A 23,205-nucleotide genomic window follows, 5' to 3' on the forward strand; every position below is an offset into this window, starting at 1 on the left:
ATGCATTTTTTCCTGGGACAGGGTCCATAGGCTTCTTTAGAGTCTTAACTGGATACTTACACCCCCCACACAAAAGTTAAGAGTCACTACTTTCAAATAATAATGTATATAATTGATCATTTATGTTGATTTCCCCATGAGAATAATTTTAGCTTTCTCTTCCCATATGTTTGACTTTCAACTCTACCCACTTTATAGCAAATTTATGAATATAAATTTAAAGATACAGTGTTAAGTGGTTAGTGATTAGAAAGTAACAAGAGTAGAAATAATACAGCTGAGAGAAGATCTGAGCTTTATGTTTGAGTGACAGAAGTCATGTATTGGCATGTAATTCATCTCTATTTCAGAACCTGGGGTCCAAATTCATAAGGAAAATCAAGAATTAATAAGGATCTTCCATTTCTCCTTCTTCCTTCAGTGTTTTACTTTTAGAAGGTACACATTCTAAACTACAGTATACCTCTTCATTATAAGGCTGGTAGCACTGGATTTAGTGGAAAATTTTCCCAGAGTCTTGAAATAGGCTGATTTTCAGTTATGCATATTTATTTTATATTTTCATGGATATTATCCTGAGAAGTTGAGGTGGGTTGTGTCAGTAACTTTGATGCAGTTGACATTTTAAACCGTGTTTTATTTATTTTAAAAAAAATTGGAATTAGAATCCACGATGGACCTAGATTCAGAGACTAAATGTAACTGCCTAGCTTCTATGCTAGTAAAATAAAGTATGTATAATGACTATTATGGTTTGCTTACCTCATTTTTATGAAACCCTTTTCCAAAGACTTTTTCTCTTGGGTTCTAGAAGTGATGTTCGTTTAAATATTTTCTTCTTAAAATTTTTTTCCAGAAATTTAATTGCTTCTGTGGTTTATTAGAAGTCAGATAACCCAATCTTCAGTCTTTTTTTGTTTCCTGAAGAGTCTAATCCTGGGTGGAGTTCTTTAGTTATTTGGAGATTGTGTACTTAGATTAAGTATTTCTTTCCAGAGGGCATTTTTTATTATAAAGACTAATGGACACAATAGCAAAAAGGTGGGAACAACGTAAGTGCCCATCAGCAGATGAATGGATAAACTATGGTACTTACACACAGTGGGATACTACACAATGAACAATGATGAATCTGCGAAATATCTCAGAACATAGATGAATCTGGAGGGCATTATGCTGAGTGAAGGAAGTCAGTCAGAAAAGGACAAATACTGTATGAGAGCACTATTATAAAAAACCCACGAAAAAAGTTTACACACAAGAACAAATGATCTTTGATGGTTACTAGGAAGGGGAAAGGTGGGGAGGGGAAAAACACTAACTAGACAATAGATAAATGGTAACTTTGGTGAGGGGTAAGACAGTACACAATACTGGGAAAGTCAGCACAACTTGACCAAGGCAAAGTCATAGAAGCTTCATAGACACATCCGAACTCCCTGAGGGACCGAGTTACTGGGCTGACGGCTGGGGACCATGGTCTCGGAGAACATCTAGCTCAATTGGTATAACATAGTTTTTAAAAAAAATATACATCCTACTTGAATGAGTTGCATCTGGGGTCTTAAAAGCTTGTGAGCGGCCATCTAAGATATGTGTACTGATCCCACCCCATCTGGAGCAAGGGAAAATGAAGAAAACCAAAGACACAAGGGAAAGATTAGTCCAAAGGTCTAATGGCCCCCAACTACCACAGCCTCCACAAGACCGAACCCAGCACAACTAGATGGTGCCCAGCTACCACCACCAACTGGTGTGACAGGGATCACAATAGAGGGTCCCAGACAGAGCTGGAGAAAAATATAGAGCAAAATTCAAACTCACAAAAAAAGACCAGACTTACTTATCTGACAGAGACTGGAGAAACCCTGAGAGTATAGCCCCCAGACACCCTTTTAACTCAGTACTGAAGTCACTCCTGAGGTTCACCCTTCAGCCAAAGATTAGACAGGCTCATAAAACAAACAGTAATACACATAGTTCAACCATATATACAAGACTAGATGGGCACACCAACCCAGGGACAAGGACAAGAAGGCAGGCAAGGACAGGAAAGCTGGATGAATGGAAATGGGGAACCCAACATCAAGAAGGGGAGAGTGTTGACACGTCCAGGGTTGGCATCCAATGTCACAAAACAATATATGTACTAATTGTTTAATGAGAAACTAATTTTGCTCTGTAAACCTTCACCTAAAGTACAAAAAAAAAACCTTTATTATCTTAAAAAAGAAAAATGGAATCAGCAAATATGAGTTAAAAATTTATTCTCCAGGAAGTAATTAAAAATTCACATATTTATATACATATTGGTACCATAACTTTCTTCTACCATGTCAAGAAACATCTTTCATCACCACTGTCTCCTACTATATAGTGATAATAGAGTTTACAAAGTACTTTAACATACATCATTTCGTTTCATTGCATCAAGAATGGGCAGAGCAGATGGGGATTGTTTTCCCCATTTTACACATGATAGAACCAAGAGGCTCAGAGTGATTAAGGGTTTTATTCCAGAGTCTTTCTTGAGCCCTATTGTGTATTAAGCACTGTCCTAGGTGCTGGAATGCAGTGGTGAACAAGCCAGATAAAGTTCTTGCTGTCATGGAATTTAAATTCTAGTGGGAAAGACAATAAGCAGATAAAATACCTATACATACACGTTATTGTTATTAGTTGCCATCGAGCTAGCTCCAACTGATGGCTACCTTATGGATAACAGAATGAAACGTTGCCCGGTCCTGTGCCATCTTCATGGTCGTTGGTATGTTTGAGTCTGTTGTGACTATTTTATTGATCCATCTGATTGAGGATTTCCCTCATTTTCAATGACCCTCTACCAAACATGATGTCCTTTTCTTGCGATTGGTCTTTCCTAATGACATGTCCAATGTAAGCAAGCTAAAGTCTCACCATCCTCGCATCTGGGGAGTATTCTCGCTGTATTTCTTCAGAGACTGATTTGTTTGTTCTTCTGGCAGTCCATGGTATATTCAGTATTCTTCATCAACACCACAGTTTGAATGTATCTGGTCTTCTATCTTACTTTTTCATTGTCCAGCTTTTGCAAGCATATGAGGCGAGTAAATGGATAGTGACAGTCAGGGTGGTTGTGGCTATTTTTTGCTAGGGTGTTCTCTGTGGCTTGAGTGAGAGGAAGAGAGGTGGATATGGTTGCAGAGGGAGGCAGAAGAAAGATCTGTTATGACCTTGTAGCTTTTATTCTGGGTTGATGAGAAGCCATTGGAGGGCTGAGTCCAGCTTGAATTTCTGGCAGTTCACTGTCAGTGTACCTCTCTCTTAAACATTTTAAATTCAACAAGTACTGGTCCCTTCAGAGTTATCCTTAATTTTTCTCTCTCCATCACGTGTACATCCAATTGGTCACTGAGAATTCACAGTCCTCCCACTTAAATATTTCCTTCATTCAGCTATCGTACTGTAAACCCTCATCTTTTTGGATAATTGTGATAGCCTTCCCTACGTCTAATCTTCTCCCACTCTAAACCAGCCTCCACACCACTCCAGAGTTATCCTTCTAACACCTTGATTGGAATATGTCACACTGCTCCACAAAATCCTAGAGTCCTCATTCCTGCTGAATGAAATCCATTTCTGTTCTGTTCCATTGCTTCTTCACATGTCTCCCTGTGTTGGGTGACCTCCAGAATCTCCATTGAATTCATAGCTCCCAATACCTGTTCTCTACAAGACCTTGTGGAGTCTTGTCCTCTGTGTGTGCCAGTTCATTTTCAGTCAAAGACTTAAGGGGACCCTTTGTATATTTCTGGAGCTCCTTCTCTGTGGGACTCCCTTCTCTCCATAACCTGCCAAGTTTCAGCCATCTCAGCAGTCCCAAACTCGAGTCAGTGTCTACCTCCTAGGCTCAGCAACACTGCTTCATGTGTTGTGGTCTGGAAAATACCTTCAAGTTGAAACCCATGTCTGTTATGGGGCTCATGTCTCTTCTCAAGGGGTTACAGTCCTAGCTGCCTGTTGTCCAACTTTTGAAAACAGTTACTTCATTAATTTTGACAGTTTTTATAGTTGTTTAATGTTGGAGGGCTAGTCTTTACTTTATCATGACTAGAAATGTTTTAATTGTAGTTTTAATGTTTATTATTGATTTAACGTTTAATTGTGGCTTTTAATGTTTATTTTTCCCTTAGTGAGTAGTTGTATACATATTAGTCTACTGTTTACAATAACCTGTCGTGGAATTTAACTTGTAACTGACTATATGTAACCTAGGAGCCTTGGTGGTGCAGTGATTAAGCACTCAGCTCCTAACTGAAAGGTCAGCAGTTCAAACCCACCATCAGCTCCACAGGATAAAGCTACGGCAGTCTGCTTCCGTAAAGATTATAGCCTTAAAAACCCTATGGGGCAGTTCTTCTCTGTCCTGTAGGGTCACTGTGAGTCGGAATTGACTCGACGGCAGTGGGTTTAGTTTTTTGGTTATATGCAACCTGTTTCCACCACTCTTTTGTCAGTTTGTTATGCTGTGGTGGCTTGCATGATGCTGTGATGCTGGAAGCTATACCTCCGCTATTTCAAATACCAGCAGGGTCACCCGTGGTGGACAAGTTTCAGCAGAGCTTCCAGACTAAGACTGACTAGGAAGAAGGACCTGGTGGTCTACTTCTGAAAAAATTGGCCAGTAAAAACCTTATGAATAGCAGTGGAACATTGTCTGATATAGTGCCAGAAGATAAACCCCTCAGATTGGAAGCTCAAAATATGACTGCGGAAAAGCTGCCTCCTCAGAGTGGAGTTGACCTTCGTGACGTGGATGGAGTCAAGCTTTTGGGACCTTAATTTGCTGATGTGGCACGACTCAAAATGGGAAGAAACAGCTGCAAATATCCATTAATAATCAGAAAGTGGAATGTATAAAGTATGAATCTAGGAAAATTGAAGTTGTCAGAAATGAAATGGAATGTGTAAAGATCAATATCCTAGGCATTAGTAAACTGAAATGCACTGGTATTGGCCATTTTGAATTGGACAATCATATGGTCTACTATGCCGGGAATGACAATTGAAGAGGAATGGCGTTGCATTAATCATCAAAAAGAAACTTTCAAGACCTGTACTGAAATACAAGGCTGTCAGTGATAGGATAATATCCGTATGTCTACAAGGAAGACCAGTTAATACGACTGTTATTCAAATTTATACACCAACCACTAATGCCAAAGATGAAGAAATTGAGGATTTCTACCAACTTCTGCAGTCTGAAATTGATCAAACATTCAGTCAAGATGCATTGATAATTATGGTGATTGGAATGCAAAAGTTAGAAACAAAGAAGAAAGTTTGATAGTTGGAAAATATGACCTTGATGATAGAAACGACACCAGAGATTGCATGATAGAATTTTGCAAGACCAACGACTTATTCATTGCAAATACCCTTTTCTCATCAACATAAATGGCGATTATACCCATGGACTTGCTGGATAGAATACACAGGAATCAAATCGACAACATCTGTGGAAAGAGACGATGGAGAAGCTCAATATCATCAGAACAAGGCCAGGGGCTGACTGCGGAGTAGACCATTAATTGCTCACATGCAAGTTCAAACTGAAGCTAAGAAAATTAAAACAAGTCCACAAGAGCCAAAGTATGACCTCAATTATATCCCACCTGAATTTAGAGACCATCTTAAGAATAGATTTGATGCACTGAACATGAATGACCAAAGACCATACAAGTAGTGGGATGACATCAAGGACATCATATATGAAGAAAGCACAAAGGTCATTAAAAAAGCAGGAAAGAAAGAAATGACCAAAATGGATGTCAGAAGAGACCCTGAAACTTGCTCTTGAATGTAGAGTAGCTAAAGCGAATGGAAGAAGTGTTGAAGTAGAAGAGCTGAACAGAAGATTTCAAAGAGCGGCTCAAGAAGATAAAGTATTATAATGAAATAAGCAAAGATCTGGCGTTAGAAAACGAAAAGGGTTTCTCAGGCTGAAAGGACTGAAGAAAAAATATAAGCCTCGACTTTCTGTATTGAAGGATTCTATGGACAATACTGAATGACGCAAGAAGCATCAAAAAAAGGTGAAAGGAATGCACAGTCATTGTACCAAAAAGAATTGGTCAAGGTTCAACCATTTCAGGAGGTAGCATATGATCAAGAACCAACGGTATTGAAGGAAGAAGACCAAGCTGCACTGAAGGCATTGGTGAAAAACAAGGCTCCAGGAATTGACAGAATACCAATTGAGATGTTTCAACAAATGGATGCAGCATTGACAGTGCTCACTCACCGATGCCAAGAAATTTAGAAGACAGCTACCTGACCAACCGAATGGAAGAGATTCATATTTGTGCCCATTCCAAAGGAAGGTGATATGATCCAACAGAATGCAGAAATTGTCGAAAAATATAATTAATATCACACACAAGTAAAATTTTGCTAAAGATAATTCAAAAACAGTTGCAGCAGTATATTGACGGAATGGCCATAAATTCAAGTGGCTCAGAAGAGGACGGGGAATGAGGGATACAATTGCTCATGTCAGATGGATCTTGGCTGAAAGGAGAGAATACCAGAAAGATGTTTACCTGGGTTTCATTGAGTATGCGAAGGCATTGGACTGTGTGGATCATAACATATTATGGATAACATTGCAAAGAGTAGGAATTCCAGAACACTTAATTGTGCTCATGAGGAACCTGTACATCAACAAAGAGGCAGTCGTTCAAACAGAACAAGGGGATACTGTGTGGTTTAAAATCAGGAAAGGTGTGCATCAGGGTTGTATCTTTTCACCATATTATTCAATCTGTATGCTGAGCAAATAATCTGAGAAGATGCACTATATGAAGAAGAACGTGGCATCAGGAATGGAGGAAGGCTCATTAACAACCTGCTGTATGCAGATGCTGGAGCCCTAGTGGCAAAGTGGTTAAGAGCTCAGGCTGCTAACCAAAAGGTCAGCAGTCTGAATCCACCAGCCCCTCCTTGGAAACCCTAAGGGGCAATTCTACTCTGTCCTGTAGGGTTGCTATGAGTTGGAATTGACTGGATGTCACACAACAACATATGCAAGTGACATAACCTTGCTTGCTGAAAGTGAAGAGGACTTGAAGCACTTACTGATGAAAATCAAAGACTACAGCCTTCAGTATGGATTACACCTCAAAATAAAGAAAATAAACATCCTCATAACTGGACTAACAAGCATCGTCATGAAAAACAGAGAAGAGATTGAAGTTGTCAAGGATTTCGTTTTACTTGGATCCACAATCAACACCCATGGAAGCAACGGTCAAGAAATCAAACAACGTATTGCATTGGGCAAATCTGCTACAAAAGACCTCTTTAAAGTGTTAACAAGCAAAGATGTCACCTTGAGGACTAAGGTGCCCCTGACCCAAGCTGTAGTATTTTCAGTCACCTCATATGCATGGGAAAGGTGGACAATTAGAAAGTAAGATGGAAGAAGTATTGATGCCTTTGAATTATGATGAATTAGAATATTGAATATACCATGGACTGCCTGAAGAATGAACAAATCTATCTTGGACAGAGTACAGTTAGAAAGCTCCTTAGAAGTGAGGATGGTGAGACTTCATCTTGCATACTTTGGACAAGTTATCAGGAGGGACCAGTCCCTGGAGAAGGACACCATGTTTGGTAAAGCAGACGGTCAGAGAAAAAGAAGAAGAGATGGATTGACGCAGTGGCTCCAACAATGGGCTTAATCATAGCAATGATTGTGAGGGTGGCGCAGGACTGGGCAGTGTTTTGTTCTGTTGTACATAGGGTTGCTATGAGTCATAACAGACTCAACGACCCCTAACAACAACAACATGCCACCTGTTTAAAATATTTTCAAGGTCAGACTCTGATTTTTAGTCATAATTGCAGAGGTTAAGGGAAGGCAGTGGTCATCTTTCTGTTCCAATTTATGCTGTTGCTTTCCTGATGATTCTGTCTGCCTGCCTGCCTATTCCCATTAATGACTTTGGGGCCTCATATAGCCTCATAATGTTAATTTTTGGCTTTTTGTAGTGTCCGAGTAAGTTAGAAAAGTTACATCCAAAAGAGTTCCAGTCCAATCACCTTAACTTTTAGTTGGGGAAATGGGGGACTGTTTACAGCCAGGACCAGAATTGAATAACTTAAGCACCCATTCTAATATTCTTTCCGTGATTCTTTGCAAACTTCCCCCTATAAGTTTCCATAAAATTTTACTTGTCTTTTTTTTTTTTTTTGAAAACAGCTTTTAAAATAATTAGAATTTATGTGTTTAAGCTGTTCTTGTAATTTCTTCCTACAGTATCAGCATGAGGTTAGGTAGGGCATGATCATGTCAGGATGCGCTAGGAAAATGAACCAGGTAAAAAGGGAAAAAATGTCATTAAGGATTTTTTTTAAGTTCAAGATTATAGTTTGCTTCTTAAGAAAATAAAATCAGTCAAACAAAAAACCCTAAACTTGTACAAAGAAAAAAACTCTAAACTTGTATAAAATGTTTTGGCTAAGTCTCAGTAAGTAGAAGAAGAAAGGAACAAGTAAGTGGTTTACCAAGATAAAGTTCCAAAGGTCATGAGGACATGGTGTGTTGGATGCTTTTTACATCTCTGATATTGTACTATGATGGTAACACCATCTTGTGGTTGAATTGTATCATTGCATGTTTTATTTTTTCTTAGCAACAATGGTAAACTTCCTTGAAGATGCACACACACGTACAGATGGATTTTGAGCAGGGGCTTAGTTTGTAATGACAGTTAGAGCTTTTTAGCCCCAGTCTCAAGTTCACTTGTCTCCCAGGTCAGTGGTGCCCGAATGCTGTCCTTTTCCTGTTTGGCAGTCTATGTGATGTGATTGTTAGCTCCTAGTGCAGAGCTGTCTACATCAGAGAATGGCACTTCTATTGACAGTCTCAGCAGTGAGGCTGAATGGTCCTAGAAATCCAGCTACCTGCAGACTATCAGAGTTGGTCCCTTAGGTCAGGGTTCAAAGGATGTTGTGGAACAGCTTGAAGCTTTTACTGCTACTATCTGTACTCTCTATTTTAATAGGTGAACAGACAACTTGAGTATCTGAGTTTACGAGGAAAACCCAGTACCCATATTCTACTTTTTCAAAGTCTGAAATCGACTAAAGAAGTGAAATGAAAAAGATGCACCCTTTCAATTTTGATTTCCTTGAAAGGTCAAGAACTTGATGCATTGATGCATCTGTTTACATTTTATCTTTTCTGTTCTTATGACTTCCTGGGATATTTTACTACTGTTTCTATGGAAGCTGTAGAAAATGATGAAAACATGTTTTAGAGGTTTGGATAGTCTCAGTGGTAATATGTTGTAATTATATCCTTGTTGCAGGGAGGTAAGTGCATTCTAAAAAGAAATGAGAAAGCCAGACTAGACGGAACCATCCCGGAAAAGAAAATTTCCTCCACTATAAGCACTTAATAAGTGTACTTGCCTTTTTTTTTAAATTACATTTGGTGTTTGATTCTGGGTAAAAAGAATACCTGCACATTATAGAATATTCAGAAAATACAGAAGAGTACAAAGAGGGAAAAAATCACCCTAGCCCTGTCACCTCAAAAGAACCACATTTCACATTTTGGTTTGTTTCCTTTCAATTTTCCCTTCCCCCCTTTCTTGTATAATTTATTGTTTTATTTTACATAATAATGATCTTACTCCATCCACATTTTTTTGCTTTTTTAACACAAGATTCTAACACTGGTTTTTCCATTCCTATAAATGCTAAATCATTTTAATGGATGTATAATATTTCATTGAGTGAAGTTAGTTCTTTTTCTTGAATCTTAATACATTTCCACTTATTCCTTCCATAATTTATTGTATTGCAGTGAACATGTTTGAACAGGATTATTTCATCAGGGTCTTTTTTCAGAAGGTAGATTACCAAGTCAAAGGCTATCAACAGTTTTATGGCTTAATAAAATATGCTTGGAAGTATGTTTTTAATGTAACTCATCATATCATTTTTACCGTTTTTTCCTACATATCCTCTCTGTGTTAGAATGTGATTTAAGAAATAAAATCATAGGTAGACCAAGGCTAAGCACTTTGTATGCATTACTTATTTAACCCTCAAACAATTATATAAGAAAGATACTGTTACTTGTTATTATGGGGATTTTACAGACTCTGGAATTAAATACAAGTGAGATTTCTTTTTCTGTGATATTCTTCTGTGGAAGACATATCCATATTGGTAAGGTTAATAGATATGCATGGTTCTCAATAACTGGTCTTCAACTGAACTAATTTTACATTTTCAATATTTCTCAATCAAAAGCTGAAGAATGTCCCTCTTAGTTATTTGGGTATGACGGTGACCTTTAAGGGAGAAAGTATTACTGTATTGACATGTGTGTATGTATGTGTATTTCCTTGTTTGCGTGTCTGCAGCCATTGTCTTAAGAAGGTGGTTCTCCATTACTGTTCATGCCCGCATGCCTGTGTGTGCAAACATTTTTTAAAAAATGATGTCAGCTCCCTGATTGGATTTTGCAATTGGAATATTTTTTTTCCTACCTACTTACTAATATTTTTTTGGTCAGTGGAATTAAAGTTATGGTGCCATTTTTATGAATATATGATATTTTACTTGTTTGCATTTTCTAAGTAGATGAAGTATATCTTTTCTGGAGTGCTAAATTGCTATAAAAAAAAAGAGAGAGAGAATATACAGTTTATTGGTTTTAATATCTGCTTTTAATCCTTCTTAAATGCCTCAACAAATTTCTATCGACTTTTCTGTTGTTTGTTTGTTTTGCCTGGCCACTTTGATCTTACCTTGGAAAGAAAAGGGAAAGATAAAAACAGGTGAGATTCTGAAAGATTAATTATGAACCCGTGAAAAACTTGGCTTCAGTGTTAGTCACTAGGTGGCACTGTTTGTTTGCAAAGTGCCATTTCTTAAAAAAACTATGGTAGTAACTGAAATTACTGCCTCATGAATAAAATATTTCTGATGGGATTTGCATTTCCATATTGGCTGAAGATACTGTGTTGAATGTTTTATTAACCAGCCCAGTGTAACTGTCAGCCTATTAAAGAGAGCCAATGGTCCCTGTTTAGATAAATAAACTAAATAAATCCAATTCGTCGAATTGTGTTCCTGGCTGTTTATTTTCCATTCTTTTGATGTACAGTTTATTTTAAGTTAAAGCCACATTAGTTTAAAAATTAATGGGAAAATGTTATTTGGTGTTTGGAACATGAAGAAGCTAATTGCCATCGTCAAAAAAAGCCAGCTGTGTTTTAATGTTAAATTGTTTGCTCATAAACAGTAAACATTTTACTGGTTGTTTATAAACTGTCCTATGGTCAAAAGTAGTGTGAGACTCTGGAAACTGTATGACCAAAGGCTCTATTATCAAGATTTGTGGAACTCCTGTTTAATTTCCCTGGGAAAAGTACTATGTAGTTTAAAAGACAGGCGTTTACTTGGTTGTGCTATCGAGCTCCTTTTTCACGTATAGTATACTATTCCTTGGAAGGAAGAGTAGCTAATTGATTTTTAAGTGAAATGCCCTTTATCAAAGTACTTGATAATCATTCTCCTAATAAATGTCAGACATTAAAGGTGAGAGACAGTGACGCTGTGGTAACGTTGCTAATAGCAACCAAAGGCCTCAAGGTGGTGGCACCATACCTACCTGATGTGCACATGTTCATTGCCTTCTTAATGCTTATGTTCTAGGCATCTCAGAATTCACAATTGCAGTATTTAATACTACCAGCTGAACTAGAGATTTCACTGACTGAACTAGGCTCACAAAAATACCCGAATGAATCGTGTCAATTTTGTGCTTTGCTCAACTAAAATAAGTTAGTAACTGGAAATGACATGTTATGGTTCTGAGTCTTATTCCCATTTCCTTTTTCATGAATCTTCAGTTGCTTTGTATGCTATTCTTATTGTCTTTTATCAAGTTCCACATTTGCGAGGTACAGAACAAAACTTAAAACAGAGTAGGCACTTTTGACTTAGCATATAACAGCTAGGAGCATTCAGCTGGTTGTGATGAAGACTGAGCCAAATTTCATCTCTAGAGTGAAGATTTTTAAACTGTCTAATCATAGTTGAAGAGTTTTGGTGTATCAGCTATTTTAAGCTTTTCTGTACAAGAAGTTAAAATGGGCCTAGAAAAGATTTTGCCGGAAGACTTTTCTGTTGATTTCAAGTTCTTGTAACCCTAGCAGGATAGTCTCATATTTTTGCTTAGGTTTTTTTGTTTGACTTCATATCTTTTTTTTTTTTTAACCAAAAATGGAAAAGTATTTAAGGGCATAACCATAACACATGTCAGTCAAATTTCTTTTTTTGTCTTTTCTTTTAAAAAGTTCATCATATTATGGATTAAAAGCTTTTGCTGGAAATGCCCCTGAAATGCTTAAATTTGGTCATATCAGGCATCATCAAGAAATGTTCATTTTATTAGCCCCTCATCTCTTTGCAAATTCACAAAAGCTGTTACAGGTCAAGTCCCATCAAAAAGATTCTAAGGAAATACTCAAATTTTCTCATTCTGGGTTTGGTTCTGTAAAATATTGTTCGAAACAAGTTACCACCATCTTGGACTTGGAAATCTTCTGTGGAGATTTTTTATTATTGCTTATGAAGAATTTGGCCCATAATTATATTCTTATAAATGGAAAGAATATGTCAAGATTTTATGCTTTGGAAAGTCACATTGCATGATGTTGGTCTTAGCGTGAACTATCTGATTATAGAAATGAAATGAGTTTCTCAAAACTGTATTCTGTACTTTAAAACAGGAATGCCCTTTGTTAATCTCTTCTGATATTTTCAGCTGACACACTTTTGACTTTCACAGTGGAACATTGCATCTTTGCATATTGAATCACAAACATTGTTTTCATTGTTTTTTTATTTTGTTCTTTTTATAGAAACCTAGTCTACAAATAAACTTCAACTGAGGTAAGATTAGGATTTTCTTATTTGTAGGCACATCTGATTTTAAAGTAGGAGGAAGCCACTATCTGCCTGGTTAGAATCTTGCAGGTTTATATTCCTTTTCTTTTCGATAAAGTTTTAAATTTTCTTTTTCTGCTTTTTTGAAGGAACGTAGTTCAGTGCTATCCATTTCAAATCCTGCCTAATCCAGGGCTCCTATTTGAAAGCTTTATTTACACTTCAAAAATATCATGTAAATATTGTTAGACATTTGTTAGAAATGGTGGATTCCATATTTTCCTAATACTGTGTGCGAGCTGAGTTTGGTCATGGACTACATTGCCAAGCGAGGAAGCGTGACATGGGGAGAAAAGCCTAAAGACTGGAGACCTGAGCCTTGTCCACGTGGCATATTCATTGTGAGCCTCAGTTTCTTTATCCTCACATTTGGATCATCATTATCAATTCTGCCTACCAAATGGGGACGTATCAGAGTCAGATAAGATAGTAACTGTGTGAATACTTTGAGGACAGCACTGATTTTCAACCAGTGATTTCCTGTGAAGTATTAATAGTCCTTTAGTTAAAGAGTTTAGAGGTTAAAGTATCTCAGGCTCAGAAGAGACCTTAAATATCTTAAAAATATAAACCCTTTTCCTCTGTGCTTCAGTGGACTCGCTGCAGGAGCTTACACAAAGGACTGAAATTTGAAATCTTCAATCTTATTCCCAGATATGACCTTCCATGTCAAATTACTTTTTATATTCTAGTGTATTTTATTTCATAAAAGACTTCTTAGAAATTAATCTATGGTAACAGCAAACAAAGTTTCTCCGTGACCTTGGGTGGTGGAATCAGAATGAAACGTAGAAGAATTGTTATATTTTATTTTATATCATTTCGTTGTATGTACTGTATTACTATTTAGGGTTATATTTGCACTGTTTTTATCTAGAGTCCAAAATACACATTGAATTATTTACTTTGGATTTCCTTACCAATTCATTCCTTAATTTGTAATAACTGACACTTCCCAGAAACTATTAGAAGTATCTGGACAAAATAGAAATACGACTGATCCTTTTTTTTTTTCAACTATCTTATTGCCAACATATTCACTAAACTCACCTTCCCTTTCTATATTTAATGAAGCACTTAAAAATATGAAGCTCTGTCTTCCATATGAGTTGCAGTTCATTTAATTTTCTTTTTTTATCTCAAATCTTCAATGCTATTATTTTTAGTAAATTTTATGTTATTTAAAAGTTGATCTTAACAGAATTGCTCTTTGCCTCACCTGTGGCTATATTTTCTCTTGGCAGTAAGCCGAGTGAATTTGGAACAGAAAGAAAGAAAATCTACTTGGTCCCAAATGATGATAGCTGTGCATTAGTCTGGGGGAAAATAACTTAGAACTTGATAGAAGAATTAACTAGAGGATTTCTTGTCTCTTGTTTAGGGGGAAAGTTTAAGTTCCTTTTGTGGCCAGGTTAAAAATTTCTAAATTAAAATAACCCATAGCTTATGATACAGATTTAAATCTTATGATCGTCGTATCAAGTGATATATGGAGCTTTTAATTATGAATAACTTTTAAACTATTTCTGAACTTCAGTCAAAAAAGACTCACATTAAAAAATAATACTATCTTGTATCTTAAACAATTGCTATGTTAAAATCTATTTCTTAAAGGAAAATAATTGTTTTTTCCAGGGTTTTGTTTTTACTAACATGGTATTTTGATTGAAGAGTTTTGATTTATGGATACATTATTTTGCTGTAGACTCTGAGTCAGAGAGATGGTCCTCATAAAATTATGTTATTTCAAAACACTTTTATCGTAAGATTTGCAAATCTTATCGTTTAAGTGAATTGTTATACCCTGAGGTAGAGTCTGAGAAAATAATTGTTGCGTGTGTCTGGAGGTGAAGATTTTGGGTGAGACTTCTGTCAGTATATTTTATATCCAAGAGGGCTTTCTGTTTTCCTACTCTAGTCACAGACTGTCAAAATAGTAAAATTCTGCGTTTCTAATTCAAATGGAAAATGGCCAGAGATGGCACTGTGGCTCACATGGACGTTTAAAATATGCCATATTGTGACATTTTATGAGAGGAATTTCCAAGACCAAAATCATTTTAAAATAGTCCCTTTGTACTAAAGGTTTATCTTTCACTTCTGAAGATGAGTTATTTAGCAAAATTAAAAATATTAACTGTATTTTTAATGTTAGTAATGTTTTACAGTAGATTGAGCCGCTGTCTTTCTCATGCCTTTGCTAATGTTTTTCAAAGTTGGGTCTCTTTTAATACTATCTCTGCAAACTTTTTACGTAAGGATAGCACCTAGAAACTGAAAATTACAAGTACACCTATGATTCTCATTCCTGTCTCCCAGAATGCATCATTGAAACCCTGCCACTAAATCAATGCGTTTTCATCTTTTTAGTTCTGTCATGACTGGGGCTAAACAACTGTCACTGGCAAGTGACAAGAGGCATAGACAGCAGGGAAGAGAAAAAGAGGAAGGAAAGTACAAGTAGTGTGAAATAAAAGTCTAAGAGAAAGGGAGGAAAAATACCAGATATGTACCAGGAGGGTGAGGCTTCCGGCAGCACCTGCCTCGGGTGCCAGTTTGTTGGGACTCATTCAGTGATCTGCCTACTCCTGCTATATTGAGATACTTTTAATGTCTTTTTGGAATGTAGGTAATACTAAGAAACAACTCCAAGTACAGACCGATGTTGTCATCAAATTCAAATTTGCCTGAAGAATTTTACCAGTCCTTCAATAAAAGAAAAAAAGTCCATGAAGATCTACTCAACTGTAGTATTGCTGCCATATGCAAATAGTCAGAAAGATCCACGTGGCAAGGAATATTGTTAACTCAATGATATTTTTATACTCCATGTCATGAACTTGGGGATCTGATACATTTTTACCTCGATATTGATGGAATGAGGTATCTCTTTTAACGCAACAATAGTGGTAATGGACATTCTTTCTCTTTGGTCTGGAACAGGCTTCCTCAATCTCAGCACTATTGAAATTTTGCATAGGATAATTCTTTGTTGCGGGGAGGAGACTGACCTGTGCCTTGTAGGATGTTTAGCAATATCTCTGGCTTCTATCCACTAGATGCTAGTAGAGCCCCCCTCCCCGACTCCCACCCCAAGTTGTGACAATGAAAAAATGTCTCCTGACATTAGAAAATGTCACCTTGAGGGCAAAACTGTCCCTGATTGAGAACCAGTCAGTCTAGAATGATCACTGATAGGGATTTTAGAGGGAGATGGAGAGAGAGCCTCTAATGTTGTATATCATTTATTCTTCATAGCCAGTTTACAATTCAGATATATGCAACTGAAAAGCTAAGTCATTTTCCCAAGGTCTCATAATTCGGATCAAGTCTGTTTAACCTAAAACTACTAAGTCTCACTGTTCTGTAGCATTTGTCTTCACAGAGTCTCTGAAGTCTCTGCTAGTTCCAGTGTGGAGAGTTTAAAGATGACTTGGGTTCATTACAACCTACATTCATTTCAAATAGGCAGGAAACCAAAAGAGGCAGTGTGATGCTGTGGAGAGTACACTGGATTAAGGATCAAGAGTTCTGGCTTTGGGTGTCAGCTCTGACACCTAATAGCTGAGTGCCATTGGACAAGTCATTGTGTTTCAGCTTCTTCAACTGTAAAATGCAGAGGTCACCCTCCCATGTACTGTAAGATCAGTGAGCTCTGTTGTTTAATGATGTTGAAAATCGGAATGCTTGGCATTTCTAGACTGGTGAAAGTTTTCACATTGCTTTAAAACTATTCTGCAATTTAGAGCCATCTGGTGTGCTTTGGAACTTTTAGCTCACTTTAATCTATTGGTCTCATATTGGTATGTCTTCCATTTCTACAGTCCCTAGCCCATAATTCACCTCCTTTGTGAAGTCTTTTCTAATGATCTTTCCTGTCATGATAGATATTCTTTACTCTCCATTCACTTTGGCACTTGATGTTTATAACCTATCCCAGTTAACACACTTGTTTCCATGTCATAGCTAAAATGATTTATTGATTTTTACTTATTTATATTTTATTACTCCAACCAAAGTATAAGATCTTCAAGATAAGAGGGCATTCTACTTTTGTGTTTTCTGAAGTATTTAATAACTGCTCTGCGTAGTAGGTTTTTAATAAGTGCCTATTAAATTAATTTTAAGACCCAGAGTTTGTAATTTTAAAGCAAACTTTCTCAGAAGAAGCATCTATGATAAGTGATGGGCAAGTAATACATAAGTTTTACAATCAGAAAGTTGTGTTTGGTATGCATTGTTCTTGGAGCACAATTTCTGTTTCACTTCAGTGGAACAAAAGAATAATACCATGTGCTGCAGTATGTGTTTCCTCTGTTCTGACTCCTCTAAAATTTCTCGTACCTAGGAATTAAGAAGCTTTAGGAATGAAGTTTCCGAAATGCTCCATTGAGTACATCTGTTCAGAAATAGCCATGTGTGGTAGGAAAATATGATATGTTCATTGACAGAGAAGAGCAGATAAATACAATTTGATGTAATATTTTTGCAAACATTTCAATAACTTTTTGACATTTTCCTGTAGTCCTTATTTACCTTATCAATAGTTATAGTGACATATGATTGTCAACTTTTTATATTAAGACCAAACTAATAAATTAAACGTGTTGTGTTTATATTTGATGAAAGCTGACGTTTTAGAAGGATGTTAAAATGCAATGACAGGTCCTGTTCATAAGCTCCTTTGGGATAAATATGCAGATGACATCTTTAGATATTATATGTACACATGCTGATAGAAAGCGTTGACAACGTAACAAATGCAAATGTCAACCCCACAATTTAACCTTTCTGTGTAGAAAAAAGATGTTAGTTTTAAGTTACATGTATCTTTTACTTTATTACAAAGTTTTTATTATTTCTTAGCTTGATACCATTACTGTTTCATGTGCCGCCCAAAGCCGGGATGGCAATAAGATTTGCACTTAAGGGCTTTTCTCTTTGTGTTCCTGCTTAAACGATTGCAACGGCATGGATTTATATATTTTTTTAAATCCTTTTTGTGTGTTTTTCCGTATTCATTTCCTATCTCTGGCATCTTTGTGTAGCATCCTTCTATTTAACTATCCAACGTATTTTGGTTTAATAAGAGAGCCTAAAGGAAATATTATGAATCCCCCTTCCCGCCCCACACACTTTTTTGTTAAAGCACTTCTTATTAACACTTTGACACACTTAATGCCGGTGCTAGGATCAAACAGTTCCATGTGCCGTGTAGCGCTTTAGAATATTTTTGGCTTGTAGGCGCTCATATGGAGCAGCAGTGGGGTGAGCTTTAAAGACCACTGGGCTTCTAGACCTGGATTTAAATCCTGCTTTGACCACCAACTGCCTCTGAGACTTTTCTGGGCATCCCTTCCTCATTTGTAAAATGGGAATAATGTTGCTTGTTCTACCTGCTTCACATTGCTGTTGTGATAACCATGAAATAATATATCAGGAAAGTCTTTGGAAAATGTAAAATAGAAATGTGAGGAAATTTTTATTATAGTGCCCTTATCTGGGGCATCCCTGCTATCTTCTTGTTTTCAGTTTTTGTCCACAAAAGAGTAGTCTTCTGTTTAATACTCTCCAAAACTTAGAAGAAATCTGAGTCTTGGACACCTTTAAATCTAAAATATTAAGATTTTATAGCTATCACACACAATAACCATAAGAAATATCACAAGTCCGAAGAATGTAATATGTGCCAAAGAAACAAACAATCCGTAATGTTCCCTGTAATAACATTCACATTAAAGACCTAGGTACTATAGTTTTTGCACTTACACATGGATCTTTTCTTTCTTTTTAACTCTTTGACCAGTCCCTAGGCCACATCATTTCTGAATTTCTACAACCACATTCTTCTGTCTACAGCATATCTACAATGTTACCACATTTAATCTCTTCTTACTTCAGTGCAGTATGTATGAATCTGCTAAAACAGTGATATTTCAGTTAGAGATAGTATCACTCTTTCAAAGGGAAAAATGATCTCAAGATAAAGGGGATTGTATAGTCATATATAGCTTATAAAAGCTCTTGACTTGGATTGAGAAGCACTAGGGTAGAATTTAAAAACTTTAAAAAGGAGTAGGGTGGAGAGTTTCCCCATAACGTTGCTTCTTTGGTGGGCATGCAAGTTTTATCATCTCCAATTGGATTAAATCCAGATTTCACATTCTAGCATTCATTTCAGTCTTAATTCTCCCTAACTCACCAAGTCCCATCATTTTACAGTCTTAAATTGTCTTTGTTTGCTTCCTGTAATCAGATGAATCTGCTATTGTTGTATACAGTTGATTCACTTATTCTCACCCACTTGCTTTGTACATGCTATCCTGTCGGGATAGGTATTCTTTCCTCCTGCTTATAACCTCATGGCCTTCCATACATGTTTCAAAAACCATTACGCCAAATGGTTCTTCTGACTGATGCCATCTCCTCGACTCCCTATATTTTTCATGATGTATTTACCTGAAAGGAAGAAAATGCCTTTGTCCAAGTAGTTTAACTACTTAAAAACTGGCTATCATCTCAAAATTTAACTTTATACAAATATTTTGGTAGTGATTAATAGATACAGTTCTTATATTTTCTGCCTGTGTAGATTATTTAGGAAGACAAGGTGATACACATACAAAGAAATGTTCAAAGAACTGTCTGGATGGTGATTTGCTTTATTGGGTCATGTTTTATCATGTTATGATAAATAAACTGAAAGAATACTATGATAATGTCAGAGCACATACCTCTAATTTAATTCTAACATGTTTCTGAAGCTTCCTCCTCTATTCTCCCAGTGTCTGTACTATTAGGCCCTAAACCTAAAGCTGCCTTATAGTTTGCTTTGTTTCCATGTGTAATTAGTCTTGTTGCTTCAACATCATATACTACTTTGGAACAGGAACTGAGACTTCTGCTCCTGTGTAACCTATCATGCTGTGTGGAAACATAAATTATAAATAAATATTTGTGAATAAATAGAGGCACAGGTATATCAAATATGGTAATTCAGAAAAATTGAAATAGTTGTCCAGTTAGCCAATCTCTGTGGTGAATTAAGAGAATCATGTTGGACTGAATTATATAACATGCATTATAATGCAGAGCTAGGTTTGAGTAAAATGCTTATTAAAACATAAGAGTTTGCTATCTGGCATCAGCCAGACACAGACCCAGACACTAGTTAAGGAGTGTAATCATGTCCATTGGTTTTTAAAATGGACTAAGTTTTTTCTTTAAAACGGTACATTTTTATACTTAATTTATTATAGCTCCCCCTCCCAAGCTGTCAAATAGTGTTCTACATTTAAAACCCAGAACAAAGTAATCACAATCCAAATTTTAGTTTTATAGACTGAGGAACTGTATTTATTTTAAAACATCCTGTGAGGTTATTGCTTTTTGTTTTTCTGTCTTCCTTAAGTTATTTAGAAATTTTCTAAGCTTCTCCTCTGTTTCTGAAAGTACGTCACTCTCTCACTGCTGAGTATAGAGAGACCTTTCCATTCAGAAACTGGCATCCATGATTTTAAAGTCACGTGTGCATTATTCTGGTCCCAACTACTGCCGTTGCCTTTATCATCTGTTTGCGTAGCTGACAGTCACAGTCAGAGGTCAGGATTATGGCTCCTCCTTTTCCAGTCTTGAAGATAGTACAGATTAGAAGTGGTTAAGAAACAAAAAAAAAACAAAAAAAAAAGAAAGAAACCAAACCTGTGTTGCTGTCAGTTCTGACTCATGGTGACTCCATGTGTTGCAGAGCAGAACTGCTCCTTAGGGTTTTCTTGGCTGTAATCTTTATGGAAGCAGATCACCAGGCCTTTCTTCTGCAGTGTCGCTAGGTGGGTTCAAATTGCCAACCTTTAGGTTAGTAGTCCAGTACAATCCGTTTGCAGCACCCGCGGACCTTGGGAAACCAAGGGTGCTTAACTGAATTGTTTGTGGCATTTGGAAAAACAACAACAATAAAAAAAATTGTAAGCTAAGAACTCCCCCTGGGAGACTAGTTCAGTGGACCTGGGTCAGGTCCCAAGTGATTCTAATGCAAATCTTTAAATTGGGACCATTAGAGTAATGTGTCCCAGTCTTTCCACCACTGGAGAAACTAAATCAAAAACATTTATTAAGAAAGTGTTGGCTTCCTTTTTTTTTTCAATTAACAAAGGTAGGGAGATAGACTTTAAAGTGTATGAGAGAGGTCAGTTGTTTTTTTGTTTTTTTATCCGTGTGAGAGAACTAAGCTTATAAAATTCCAGCCCAAAGCAAAAAAAAGAAAAAAAACTTGATGTTGTAATTAGCCTGTGTAGTCTTGTAGTGGTTAAGTGTATGATCACTATTAATTTTTCTGAAATATTAAAAGCAACTTCTGTGCCCTTCACTGGTAGAGAAGCTAGTATCTGATAGAGGGAGTGGAGAGTGTGTTGATGTCTAGACTAAACCATAAACTTCGTGAATGGAGCTAGAACCTCTCAGAGCACAAATAGCGTAAGCTGGGAAAATTCACTTTCCCTTTGCATCCTTTGTAAATTGAAGAGAAAGAAGGGAACCAAAATTTATTAAGTGTCCATAATTTACCAAAAACTATATTAAGGACAGTTTGCACTTTACCTTTATAGTAGCTCTACAAAGTTGTCGTTAGCAGCTGTTGAGTGACTCCGACTCATGCGTCTCCGCGTACAACATATCAAACCAGTGTCTGGTCCTGCGTCATTCTCAGAATCACCAGTATGTTTCAGTCCGTTGTTGTAGCCGTTGTGCCAATCCATCTCACCAAGGGTCCTTCACCCTTGTTGACCCTCTACTTTGCCAAACAGGATGTCCTCCTCCAGCGATTGAGTCCTCCTGATGATGTGTCCAAGGCAAGTGAATTAGACAATGTTCTGTTGTCATCCATAAGGTTTTCATTGGCTAATTTTTAGAAGTAGATTGCCAGGCCTGTCTTCCTAGTCTTTCTTAGTCTGGAAGCTCCACTGAAACCCGTTCACCATGGGTGACCATACTTGTATTGAAATACCAGTGGTATAGCTTCTAGCATCATAGCAACATATAAGCTGCCACATTATGACAAGCTGATAAACAGGTGGCGGTCGACAAAGTTAGGTGTTGTTTATGACCATTAGAGATGAAGAGACATATCCTCAGTCAGAGATATAATGTTGCTTGTCCAAGGTAATTGAGTGGTCAGTAGCTGAGCAGGAATTAGAAACCAAAATTCTACATGCAATCTTCTTCCCAAGGCACCACTTTTGTCTTCTATAAATTGCTTTTCTTGCAGCAGTCTGACTTTTTAAAAGTCATGTAGGACAATGGCTTCCTTTCATTTTTCTGCCCCTTGTTTCTTGTTTCTATGTTTGTGAAATTTCATATTTTAGGGAATCTTATAACTATAGCCTAGAACTTTATAACCAGTATCCTAGGGCAGTATTTAAGGCCCAAGAACTCAAAACTACAAGAATACTATGCCCTGGTAGCACAGTGGTTAAGAGCTTGGCTACTAACCAAAAGGTCAGCAGTTCAAATCCACCAGCCACTGCTTGGAAATCCTATGGAGCAGTTCCACTCTGTCCTATAGGGTCACTATGAGTTGGAATCGACTCGATGGCAACGGGCTTGGGCTTATGGAAGGAAAGAGCTGTTGAGGAACCCAAGGCACAGTAGACCCAAAGCTATCTGATATTCATCCTTAGAAGACGTATAGATACAGTATTGTTTTTTACATTTTAACAAAGATTTTTAAATATAAAAGGGAAAAAGATGATAATTTCTCAAGATCATTCTTTTATTTTATTCTAGTATGTAGAATATTTGCCTCGTCTTTCTTAGCTCTCGGTTTCCTCACCTGTACAATGAAGTGGTTTGGCTAGACCAAACTTTAATGGACATCGAAATCACCTAGAGGGATTGTTGAAACGCAGATTTCTGGGCATATTTCTGATTCAGAAGGTATGGGAAGAGGCCCTTGAAGAGGCCCAGGAATTTGCATTTGAGATCCACTGGACTAGATGATCCCTAAGTTCCTGTCTAGCGCTAAAACTTATGACTCGGCTCTGTTAATTTCCTGAATTTATTGGGAGATATCTTGTTAAACCACTTTGAAGTTGTAGTCCTTGAATCTCGGCTTTATTTAATTTTGTTTGGTGCTCTTTCTAACTAATCATACTGTAAATTCCTTTCCCTTAGAGATTACTTCCTCTGCCTCCTCCC

The 23,205-nt window shown here is 36.9% G+C and overlaps 1 protein-coding gene across 4 annotated transcripts in view; it reads left to right on the forward strand.

Annotated features, from left to right (window-relative positions):
- Positions 1–23,205, forward strand: part of VTI1A (vesicle transport through interaction with t-SNAREs 1A) — a 396,202-nt gene that overhangs the window by 17,055 nt on the left and 355,942 nt on the right. The gene's annotated exons all lie outside the window — the stretch shown is intronic.

This window comes from Trichechus manatus, unplaced genomic scaffold (genome assembly GCF_000243295.1).
Source record: "Trichechus manatus latirostris isolate Lorelei unplaced genomic scaffold, TriManLat1.0 scaffold00031, whole genome shotgun sequence".
Lineage (NCBI taxonomy): Eukaryota > Metazoa > Chordata > Mammalia > Sirenia > Trichechidae > Trichechus > Trichechus manatus.